This window comes from Syngnathus floridae, chromosome 8 (assembly GCF_059516105.1).
Source record: "Syngnathus floridae isolate MCC-2025c chromosome 8, RoL_Sflo_1.0, whole genome shotgun sequence".
NCBI lineage: Eukaryota > Metazoa > Chordata > Actinopteri > Syngnathiformes > Syngnathidae > Syngnathus > Syngnathus floridae.
The window spans coordinates 876,230-887,500 of record NC_142420.1 but is presented as its reverse complement, the minus strand read 5'-3'; the positions used below and the strand labels follow the sequence as shown (position 1 = coordinate 887,500).

General features: G+C 43.7%; 1 long non-coding RNA gene across 4 annotated transcripts; it reads right to left on the bottom strand.

Annotated features, from left to right (window-relative positions):
* Positions 1–3,254: 3,254 nt before the first annotated feature.
* Positions 3,255–9,326, bottom strand: LOC148393785 (uncharacterized). 4 transcript variants are annotated; one of them, XR_015860121.1, is made up of 9 exons: positions 8,812–9,326; positions 8,651–8,698; positions 8,113–8,570; positions 7,729–7,840; positions 6,258–7,628; positions 4,999–6,192; positions 4,665–4,921; positions 3,874–3,943; positions 3,255–3,618 (listed from the first exon to the last, which is right to left on the bottom strand). It is a non-coding gene; the product is annotated as an uncharacterized LOC148393785 (long non-coding RNA). The 4 variants fall into 4 exon arrangements; XR_015860120.1 differs by having other exon boundaries at positions 4,665–6,192; positions 6,258–6,344; positions 6,436–7,628; positions 8,812–9,325; XR_015860119.1 differs by having other exon boundaries at positions 4,665–6,192; positions 8,812–9,325.
* Positions 9,327–11,271: the final 1,945 nt, after the last annotated feature.

The window sequence follows — 11,271 nt, the reverse complement described above, 5'->3', positions numbered from 1 at the left end:
ACATTGCGAATGATGACTGACACCAAAGTTGACTTTATTTACAAGACCACCAACAGGAAGCAAACACACCACTGTTGATTTTATTCACAAGAATGCCCACATGATGCATGACGATTCAAAACAAACCAAAAAATGGCTCTGACTAAATTTCATTTTAAAGCAGGGTTGCCAAAGATGACTTACTGATCGCAACAGCGACCGTTTGTACACTTGTCGTTTGCATCTATGGGTATCTGGCTACTTGGCTTTTGTCAACAATTTAGAATGCATGCAGCTTTTCTTTGTGTAGTTAAAAAAAATAATAAAAAGCCTGACACTGCATATTTAAGTCAATTTTGTTTCAGCCTAACTTTACAATTGTCTTGTCATTGAGAATGTCTCAAATGATTCCAGTTTGTATGCACGATAGACTGCCAACGCCAATGTTTAAAATGGACCACTTGAATTCAGTTCACAGTTTAATTGCAGTTCAGTGGTACACACACACAATTACAGTACAAACAGTTCATTTCATGATTAAAAAACAATAACAAACAGTAAAACAACAATATTGCAAAATGACGCAAAACAAAACATAAAAAAAGAAAAAGAAAAACAAACAATACAAAACAAACAATACAATACATACAATACATACAATACATACAACACATACAACACAATACAATACATACAATACATACAAAAAAAAGAAAAAGCAAAAAACAAAAAAAACAAAACAAAAAACAAACAATACAAACAATACATACAAAACAAAAAACAAAACAATACAATACATACAATACAATACAATACATACAAAACAAAAAAACAAAACAAAACACAAAACAAAACATAAAAAAAAGAAAAACAAACAATACATACAATACATACAAAACAAAAAAGAAAAAACAAAAGAAAAAAACAAACAAAAAAACAATACATACAATACATACAATACAATACATACAAAACAAAAAAAAACAAAAAAACAAAATACATACAATACAATAGATACAATACATACAAAACAAAAAAACAAAAACAAAACAAACAATACAATACATACAATACAATACAAACAAAACAAAACAAAAAACAACAAACAAAACAAAACAAACAATACAAAACAATACATACAATACATACAATACAAAAAAAACAAAAAACAAAAAAAAAAAACCAAAAAAAATACATACAATACATACAATACAATACATACAAAACAAAAAAAAACAAAAACCAAAAAAAAAAAAACAAAAAAAAAAAACAATACATACAATACATACAATCCATACAAAACAAAAAACAAAACAAAAAAAACAACAAAACAAAAAACACAACAAAAAATATACATACAAATCTTGGGGATTTCCTGGGTTGAGCTGGATGAAGTGGCTGGAGAGAGGAAAGTCTGGGAGTCCCTCCTAAAGCTGCTGCCGCCGCAATCCGACGTCCGGATAAGCGGTGGATGGCTGGGTGGCTGGATGGATGGGTGGCTGGGTGGATGGATGGGTGGGTGGATTCTGGATGGGTTGGGTGGGTGGCTGGGTTGGGTGGGTGGCTGGGTTGGATGGGTTGGATGGATGGGTGGATGGGTTGGGTGGGTGGCTGGATGGGTTGGGCGGATGGGTGGGTGGGTGGATGGGTTGGATGGACGGGTGGGTGGATGGACGGATGGACGGACAGGCGGACGGATGGATGGGTTGGGTGGGTGGGTTTTAGGGTTGGGTGGGTGGCTGGATGGGTTGGGTGGATGGGTGGGTGGGTGGATGGGTTGGATGGACGGGTGGGTGGATGGGACGGATGGCTGGGCGGACGGACGGATGGATGGGTGGGTGGATGGGTGGATGGGTTGGGTGGCTGGCTGGATGGGTTGGGTTGGGTGGGTGGATGGGTTGGATGGACGGGTGGGTGGATGGACGGATGGACGGACGGGCGGATGGATGGGTGGATGGATTGACAATACAATACATACAATACAATACATACATACAATGCAAAAAAAAACAAATAAAAAAAAAACCCAACAATACATACAATACAATACAATACACACAATACATACAAAACAAAAAACAAAAACAAAAAAAACAACAACAAAAAAAAACAATACATACAATACAATACACACAATACAATACATACAGTACATACAAAACAAAAAACAAAACAAAAAACAAAACAAAACAAAAAAAATAATACATACAATACAATACATACAATACAATACATACAATACAATACATACAATACGATACATACAATACAACACATACAATACGATAAATACAATACAATACAATACGATAAATACAATACAATACATACAATACAAACAATACATACATACAATACATACAATGCAAAAAAAACAAAAAACAAAAAACAAAAAAAACAACAATACATACAATACAATACACACAATACAATACATACAAAACAAAAAAACAAAAAAAACAATACATACAATACAATACATACAATACAAAAAAAACAAAAAACTAAAAAAAAAACAAAAAAATACATACAATACATACAATACAATACATACAAAACAAAAAAAACAAAAACACAACCAAAAAAAACAACAAAAAAACAATACATACAATACATACAATACATATAATACAATACATATAATACAATACATATAATACAATACATATAATACAATACATATAATACAATACATATAATACAATACATATAATACAATACATATAATACAATACATATAATACAATACTACATATAATACAATACATATAATACAATACATATAATACAATACATATAATACAATACATATAATACAATACATACAATACAATACATACAATACAATACATACAATACAATACATACAATACAATACATACAATACAATACATACAATACAATACATACAATACATACATACAATACATACATACAATACATACAATACAAAAAAAAACAAAAAAAAAAACAACACATACAATACAATACACACAATACAATACATACAGTACATACAAAACAAAAAACAAGACAAAAAACAAAAAACAAACAAAAAAATAATAATACATACAATACAATACAATACATACAATACAATACAATCCAGGTTGGCGGCGTCCAAGACGGGAGAAAATAAACCGGGCAAATGTTTGTTCCGTAACGGAACGAGAGCGGGCGGGCGCCATCTTTGAATGGATTTGGTCCGATTTTGGACGTGACGTAACATATACGTTGCATTCACCAATGCCAATGTTTAAAATGGACCACTTGAATTCAGTTCACAGTTTAATTGCAGTTCAGTGGTACACACACAATTACAGTACAAACAGTTCATTTCATGATTAAAAAAACAACAGTAAAAAAACAATATTGCAAAATGACGCGGCGCTGAGAGAGAAAGAAAGAGGCATCATGCAGATAGCCAGTGTGCACACCCAGTGAAAAAGTGGAAGGAGGGAGGGAAGGAAAGAAAGGACAAAAGAAAAAACGCAGTCATACTCCTTAAATGCTGGCTGGGCGCTTTGCCCTCGCCGCATCCGCACCCGTCCGTCTCGTGTCGGCCGCTCATCACGGGCGAAGGTTGGCTCCCCCCCCAGCCGGTATTCGACGTTTGGACTCATCCTCCGCCTTGTGCCACTGCAAAAAGAAAAACGGCTCTGTTGCATGCGGTTCACTTCTGTGGACGTACTCATTACCTGTCTATTAAAGCTTGCTCCTATTTTAAGCTCCCTTTATTAATAGCGTATGCACACATGAATGTTTTTGTTTTCTTTTTATGTCTGTTCCTATATGAAGAATTCAATGCTTATAATTTCTTTCTTTGTCGTAAAGTGCTTTGAGCTGCATTTCTTGTATGAAAGGTGCTCTACAAATAAAGTTTTTTATTATTACCCTCTGGTCCCGCGGTCCTGTCCAGTCCCTCTCTGTGCAGGCACTCGTCCGATCCAGTGCCCCAGCAATCCTGAAAGGCAGACATATTGTGTTGGTTTTGGCAAGGGGAAAAATTCCACTAGCACCCCCCCAACCTAGACTAAGGTAAGTTTGAATCAGGTAACTAGCGGCACGCACGGGCTGGCGCATGTCTCATACGGCCCTCCCGCATTGGAGCAATCCGGGTTATGAAATGTTTAACCCCTTACAAAAAGGGAGGGAGGGAGGGAGGTAGGGAGAGAGCGGGAGGAGATGAAAAGAGGCTTTGTTGCGCACTTAAGCGCAACCGGCCAGTTCCCCCTGAGTAGAGCTGGCTTGGCCCCGAGACGAAAAAAGAGGAAAACGTGACGTCACGGAGAGTGTCACGGAGAATCACCTTGTCCTCGACACCGTCGACGACACTGGGACCCAGTCTGGCAGACATTATACCCTGGTATTCCACAAAGGGCAAGATATAGCCACGTTCCACCCTGAGTGCACCAGGCCATGCAGGTACTGCCGGGCGCGTTGGAGAGAGAGCGAGAGAGAGAGAGAGAGAGAGAGAGAGAGAGAGAGAGAGAGAGAGAGAGAGAGAGAGAGAGAGAGCGAGAGGGGGGGGGGAAGGGGGGAGGGAGAAAGGGTTGCAGGGGGTGTCTACTTTGCCGATTCGTATCTAGAGGGTCACAGCAACCCAAATGCCCGCGTGTGCTACTAGTTACCCTATTCAAATAGACAGGGGTAGGGAAAGCACAAAAGAAAAACCAAAGTCATACTCCCCGAAACGCTGGCTGCATCTGCACCCATCAGTCTCGTGTGGGCCGCTCGTCACGGGCCAAGGTCCGGGTCTGCTCCGGCCGGTGTTGGACTCGTCTTCCGCCTCGCACAAGTGCAAAAAGACAAACGGCACTCAGTTGCATGCGGCTCACTTCTGTCAACGTACTCATGACCTGCCCCCTCCCTGGTCTTGTGGGTGCAGCCCAGTCCCTCTGGGTGCAGGCTGGCGCTCGTCCCATCCGCCGCCCCGGCAACCCTGAACGGCAGACAAATAAGGAAATCAAATTAAAACTAACAAGTGTGTTGCATATTGGATTGCCATGTCACCACCACCTCTGGCCAGCCTTGGCCAGTCATACATCAGGCTCCTCTTCAACACTTGGCGACTGCTTTCTTTGGGTGATTCCTTCCTTTGCACCCCGCTCACCAATCGCGGGTCTGGTGGCCTCCGTCCACCGGCTCTTCGTTTCATACATCGTCTCTTCCACCTTGCAAGACAAGCACAAAAGTCTCGCTGCGCCGTCGCTTGCGCTTGCCGTCGCTGGCGCTTGCCGTCGCTGGCGCTTGCCGTCGCTGGCGCTTGCCGTCGCTGGCGCTTGCCGTCGCTGGCGCTTGCCGTCGCTGGCGCTTGCCGTCGCTGGCGCTTGCCGTCGCTGGCGCTTGCCGTCGCTGGCGCTTGCCGTCGCTGGCGCTTGCCGTCGCTGGCGCTTGCCGTCGCTGGCGCTTGCCGTCGCTGGCGCTTGCCGTCGCTGGCGCTTGCCGTCGCTGGCGCTTGCCGTCGCTGGCGCGGTCGCTTGCGCGGTCGCTTGCGCTTGCCGTCGCTGCGCGGTCGCTTGCGCTTGCCGTCGCTGCGCGTTTGGCACTCAATGAGGGCTGCACAACATTTTGGAAAATCAATGATATGGCAGTATTGGGCCAGACCACTGCATTGAGGCAAGTTGTGCAAAATTCTTGGATGGAGGTTAACTATTTGATCGCAATAAGATCAGTTAGATGAGTTAACTTTAACTTACATCAATGACTTAGTCTTAACTCATTACAAATAGTTAGGCAAGAAAGCATGTATCATTTGAGACATGAAAAAAAAAAAAAATCTTTGCTGTCTTAAAGTGCATGTCAATAACCTAGACCACCATATGGCAGTTTTCCAATACACGTGCAGCCCTACACACGTCACCATTGGTGTCCAAATGGCAGCCTCGGGTACACTTGATCAACACACCACACGACTGAACACGACACTGCTTTGTAGGACTAAATATCAATGGCAACATTTCGTGATTGATTTAATGAATTTGCGTCAAAGAATTCTGAATTTGTTTCAGTATGCAGCCCTCAAGCAGACATTGGGACACCGCTGGTGTAATTTAAAAAAAAAAAAAAAAAAAAAAATCCATTTCACACGTTGAAGCTGCGCAGGTCGACGCCTCCAGGGAAGCGGGTCTCCCTCAGAACTCGGCGACTTCAGAGCGATGCCACAGCGGTCCGTTCACCTCTGATCAGGTCGTGTCACATCCCGGTCGCCATCTGCAGAAACAGAAACAAATGTTAGAAACTCAAAGAGCACCCCAAGTTGTCGGTCACTTGCTTACTTGATCACAGCGGCTAGCTCCTATTGGTGAGCGTCGCCCGGTCGGATGGGGCCGTGCGTCCCCCCCCCCCCCCCTTTTGCGTCCGGCCTGCAAATGGCAGAACATGCAATGAGTTGGGCGCTGCTCGCATCACTACGTCTTCCTCGTGGACCCGCTCGCCCAAACACCGCCCCCTCACCTAGAGAACAAAGGACACACAGCTTAGATCAAGCACGACAGCGGTAGGTTAGAAAAAGACTAAATGCTACCGTCTCGCTCCAATGCTGTCCTACACCTAGGGGAGAACAAAGAATGCAAGTACCACAGCGGTGGTAGGTTAGGGTTAGATGACGTGCAACAGTGGCAGGTTAGAAAAAGACAAAATGGTACAAGTCAAATTGCAAAATTGGACATTCGGGATCGGCTCGCTCCAACGCCGCCCTACACCGATGGGGGAGAACAAAGAACGCAGCGAGCACGACAGTGGCAGGTTAGAAAAAGACACAAAATGGTACAAGTCATATGGCAAGCTTGGACATTGGGCTCCGCGTCAAAATTCAGTTTTGTGTCCATCCAAGTCACCACGTCCTCCCCCAAGTGAGCCGTCAATGGCAACCAAGCACAAGACACCGCTGGATCCAGATAAGCCACAACCTCTTAAGCAAGACCAACCGTCAGACCCCCAAACACTGTCCCCACCTGCAACCTTTCCGTCGTGCACCCATAACCAAAGGCAACCACACTGCCCCCTCCTGGGCACATGATCCGCACATGTTGACTTTTGCAGCGTGCTGCTTGATTCTTGACTTGATATGGCATTGCTCCTATGGATATGGCATTGCTCCTATGGATATGGCATTGCTCCTATGGATATGGCATTGCTCCTATGGATATGGCATTGCTCCTATGGATATGGCATTGCTCCTATGGATATGGCATTGCTCCTTTGGACAGGCCACTGCGCCTTTGGACAGGCCACTGCGCCTTTGGACAGGCCACTGCGCCTTTGGACAGGCCACTGCGCCTTTGGACAGGCCACTGCGCCTTTGGACAGGCCACTGCGCCTTTGGACAGGCCACTGCGCCTTTGGACAGGCCACTGCGCCTTTGGACAGGCCACTGCGCCTTTGGACAGGCCACTGCGCCTTTGGACAGGCCACTGCGCCTTTGGACAGGCCACTGCGCCTTTGGACAGGCCACTCCGCCTTTGGACAGGCCACTGCGCCTTTGGACAGGCCACTGCTCCTTTGGACAGGCCACTGCGCCTTTGGACAGGCCACTGCTCCTTTGGACAGGCCACTGCTCCTTTGGACAGGCCATTGCGCCTTTGGATAGGCCATTGCGCCTTTTCATGTGGAATTATATACTTATTCCATTCGGCTCCTCTTGCAGCCTACAAAAACACAGACAGACATTAATTGTGTGCTGGGAAGCTAAAACTCAACAACCATTGTGTGTTGGGAAGCTGAAACTTGACAAAAACAGGTTTTCACCTGATTTAGGACTACTCTTCCTCCGTGTCCTCAACATCACTGAAAGGGCTCCTTCAAGAGCCTCCTGCTTGCTTTGTACAGAAGGATGCTGGCTGGGCGGCCTGTTTTAGTGCTACAAAAGACAAGCAAATGATTGCAACAAAAATAGACATTGAGTAGAGTGCCAATGGCATGATTTTTTACCAACAATTATACATACTAGGAGTTTTACATTTGAAAAAAATGTTATTATATTGTAGTAAATTACGATAATCTATCAAAATTATAGTTAATACTTTAATTTGATACATTCTAAGTAATTTTACATTTGGAAAAAATACATAATCATGACAAGAATTATTAAAGATTATAATTCATATTTTAATTTCATCATCTACAACTCACCTCACATTGGACAGATGATCCAGGTTGGCGGCGTGGCGTCCAAAACGGGAGAAAATAACCCGCCGCGCAAATGTTTGTTGCGTAACGGAACGAGCGGGCGGGCGGGCGCCATATTTGAATGGATTTGGTCCGATTTGGACATGACGTAACATATACGTTGCATTCACCAGCAGTTTGCATGACACGGAAATGGCACACGGATAATATAAAATAATTTAAAAATGGTGTAGTTGACTAGAGTCAAACTAACATTTCCTATAGTCAGACAAACGCGCGCTAATCGGCGGCGTCATTTACGAACCTTCTATAGACAGACGAATGAAAAAATGCTGGCCAGCACGAAAAAAAACAACCGCGAAAGACATTTAAAATACCACCAAAACGCGCAACGACGCGACGCAAAGTGGATTGTGGCGTGCCGTGCCGAAACCTCAAGCACTCCCTAGACAGCGAAAATCCTGCAAGAAATAATAAATGGCATCGTAAGAAACTGCAAACATTTGCTCACGGGCTAAATGGCCTGCGGCCTACAATTTACCTCCAGGCGGTGGACGTGACGTTGCCGAGTCACGAGAGTACGACAATCCTGCGACAAACAAAATAAATTGAAAAAAAAAAGGCTTGTGAGAAAAAGCAACAAAGCGTGCCGTCGTGAGAAACGGCAGGAGACGACAAACATTTGCTAGCATGCTCGCTTACCTGAGAAACCGTCCGCCGCCGCCGGCCCGCGCTCGGTGGCACCTGCATATGATAACTCCCCTTGAGCGAGCACACCTGTCTTCAATTGACCTAAAGCCCTGACGTCACATCCGTCGATTCAAATCTTCTTCTCCTGATCGTCCAACGGCGCTCGGCACACTGACGCCACCAGGTGGTCGCCAGGTGTCATGGTGACTACTGTGGAAAGGGTGGCTTCGGACTATCCGTTGAAACTTTCAACACCGAACATGTTTGGATGGAGGATACCCTATCAATATGACCAAATCTCCTTTGGTTTCCGAGCAGGCTCTGGTCGAGTGGTTAACGCCATTGCCTTCAATCAAATGAAAATATTTGTATCGAGTATATTTGTATTGTATATTTGTAAACGTGCTTTTGTTGTGCAATTAACCCTTTATTTATTTATTCTCTTTTTTTGTTAACCTCGTGTAGTGTACCTACACATATTGTCATATAAAATGTCTGATTTTTATGTTTTAATTGGCGAATATAAAAACAAGGAATAAGACGCCAGACACGTTTTAACATAAATGTTTATTAAAAATAATAATATCAAAAGTAAATTTCAAACCAGCAATCTAATGTGGAATTGCAGTAGATATATTGGAAAACAATATTTAGGCGTATATAGGTATACACGTTATTTAAAAACGACTATAAGTGTTATACTACGACACAAGTGGTTACCAGCTCAGTGGCCTAAGAGGAGAGTGTCCGCCCTGAGACTGGGAGGTCGTGGGTTCAAACCCCTGCCGAGTCATACCAGTGACTATAACAATGGTACCCATTTCTTCCCTGCTTGGCACTCAGTGGAAGGGGTTGAAATGGGCCCCCCCCCCCCCCCCTGCTGCTCACTTATACTCCGGTGCGACTTACAGTCCGAAAATTACGGTAAGTTCAAAAATATCAGAGGAAGTGATAAACAACTGAGGTGATTTGGTTGCATAAGCAAGCCTAACCCTAAGCACAGCAAAAGCGAGAGCAAGCCTAACACAAACCCAAACACTAACCCTAAGCACAGCAAGAGCTTGACCATGATATTTCCCTAATAAAGTGGCCTGTGATTTAGTACACTTGAAAATGGCGGTGTACCTAATGGAGTGTCCGAGTGACGTCACAGATCAAACAGCCAATCAGACAGTGGAGGTGAGGGTGGGTGTAGCACTTTTCACTTAAACCTTTTCCCTAATGAAGTGGCCTGTCATGGACACTTCAATAGGTACACGAGGTAAATAAAAAAAAAAAAGAATAAATAAATAAGAAAGTGTAGCGAATGATTCGTTGAACGATTCTTTTGAACAAATCTTTTGAGTGAACCGATTCTAAACATTCAGTTCACTTAAAAGAACTGGAATGCACATCACTAATGGAGCGCTTGATGAATGACAGCTTGAAACGTCACAAAATCCTGTTTAAAGTCCACATTCCAAAAAGTTCCCGATTGCTGCACTTGAGGCCTACGTACGTATTTTAACCGTGACGTAATAAACGATGTGAGTGAGTGAGTGAGTGAGTGAGTGAGTGAGTGAGTGAGTGAGTGAGTGAGTGAGTGAGTGAGTGAGTGAGTGAGTGAGTGAGTGAGTGAGTGAGTGAGTGCGTGCGTCTGTTTGTGTTCTTTGTCCAGCTCATGTTAGGACACGTTTGTCATCAGCAGCTCTCCGTCCGTCGGTCGGTCCGCCGGGAATGCGCTGCTTCCTGGAATCTCCTGGAGCTGGATGTCAACGCAGCAGCAAAGCACTTTCACAAGCCCAAAAGGCAAAGCAAAAAGCTGCCAGTTGCTGACACAGACGGTTTCTTTCCAAAGCACAGAGGACACGTTGAAATGAACACACCTACTGTCTTTGTTCATGGTGCCGAATGCCCGACAACAACACGGACAACGACGCCAACGCTATACGGAAATGGTGGTTCGCCTTTATTAGGTCAGTGTAAGAAAGAGGCGCCGAGTTAGATTCCTTCACAATGAACTCGAGAAGCAAAACAAAGCTTGCAGACAAACAAGTGCTGCCATTGACACGACAACCACGTCGTTCACTTCAGTGGAATATTCATAAAAATAGACATTGAATGCAAATATAGTTGCTTTGTCCACATCACAGAATTTGTTACATTCAAAACCCGAAGAACTAGAGTGGAGCCCGATGACCTGAAGGTGGTCGCCGATGTTTTCGTGGTTGTAAAATAAGTCAATTACGACATCATCGTCAATCAAATTGCAACGTTTCGCAACCAACCAATCAGCATCCTTTGGCGGATTATGACCTTATCAAGATGGAAACTTTCAGCGATGCTCATTTGGCCAAATGTCAACATCTGCCCAACAATGGCTCCAACGTCAAAGTTGGCTCAAAGTTGGAGGGGTCCGATGTTTGCATTCATACGGTGGTTTTGTACGCACAACAATTGCGTTCAAAGTAATGATAAGAATAATCACTAAAA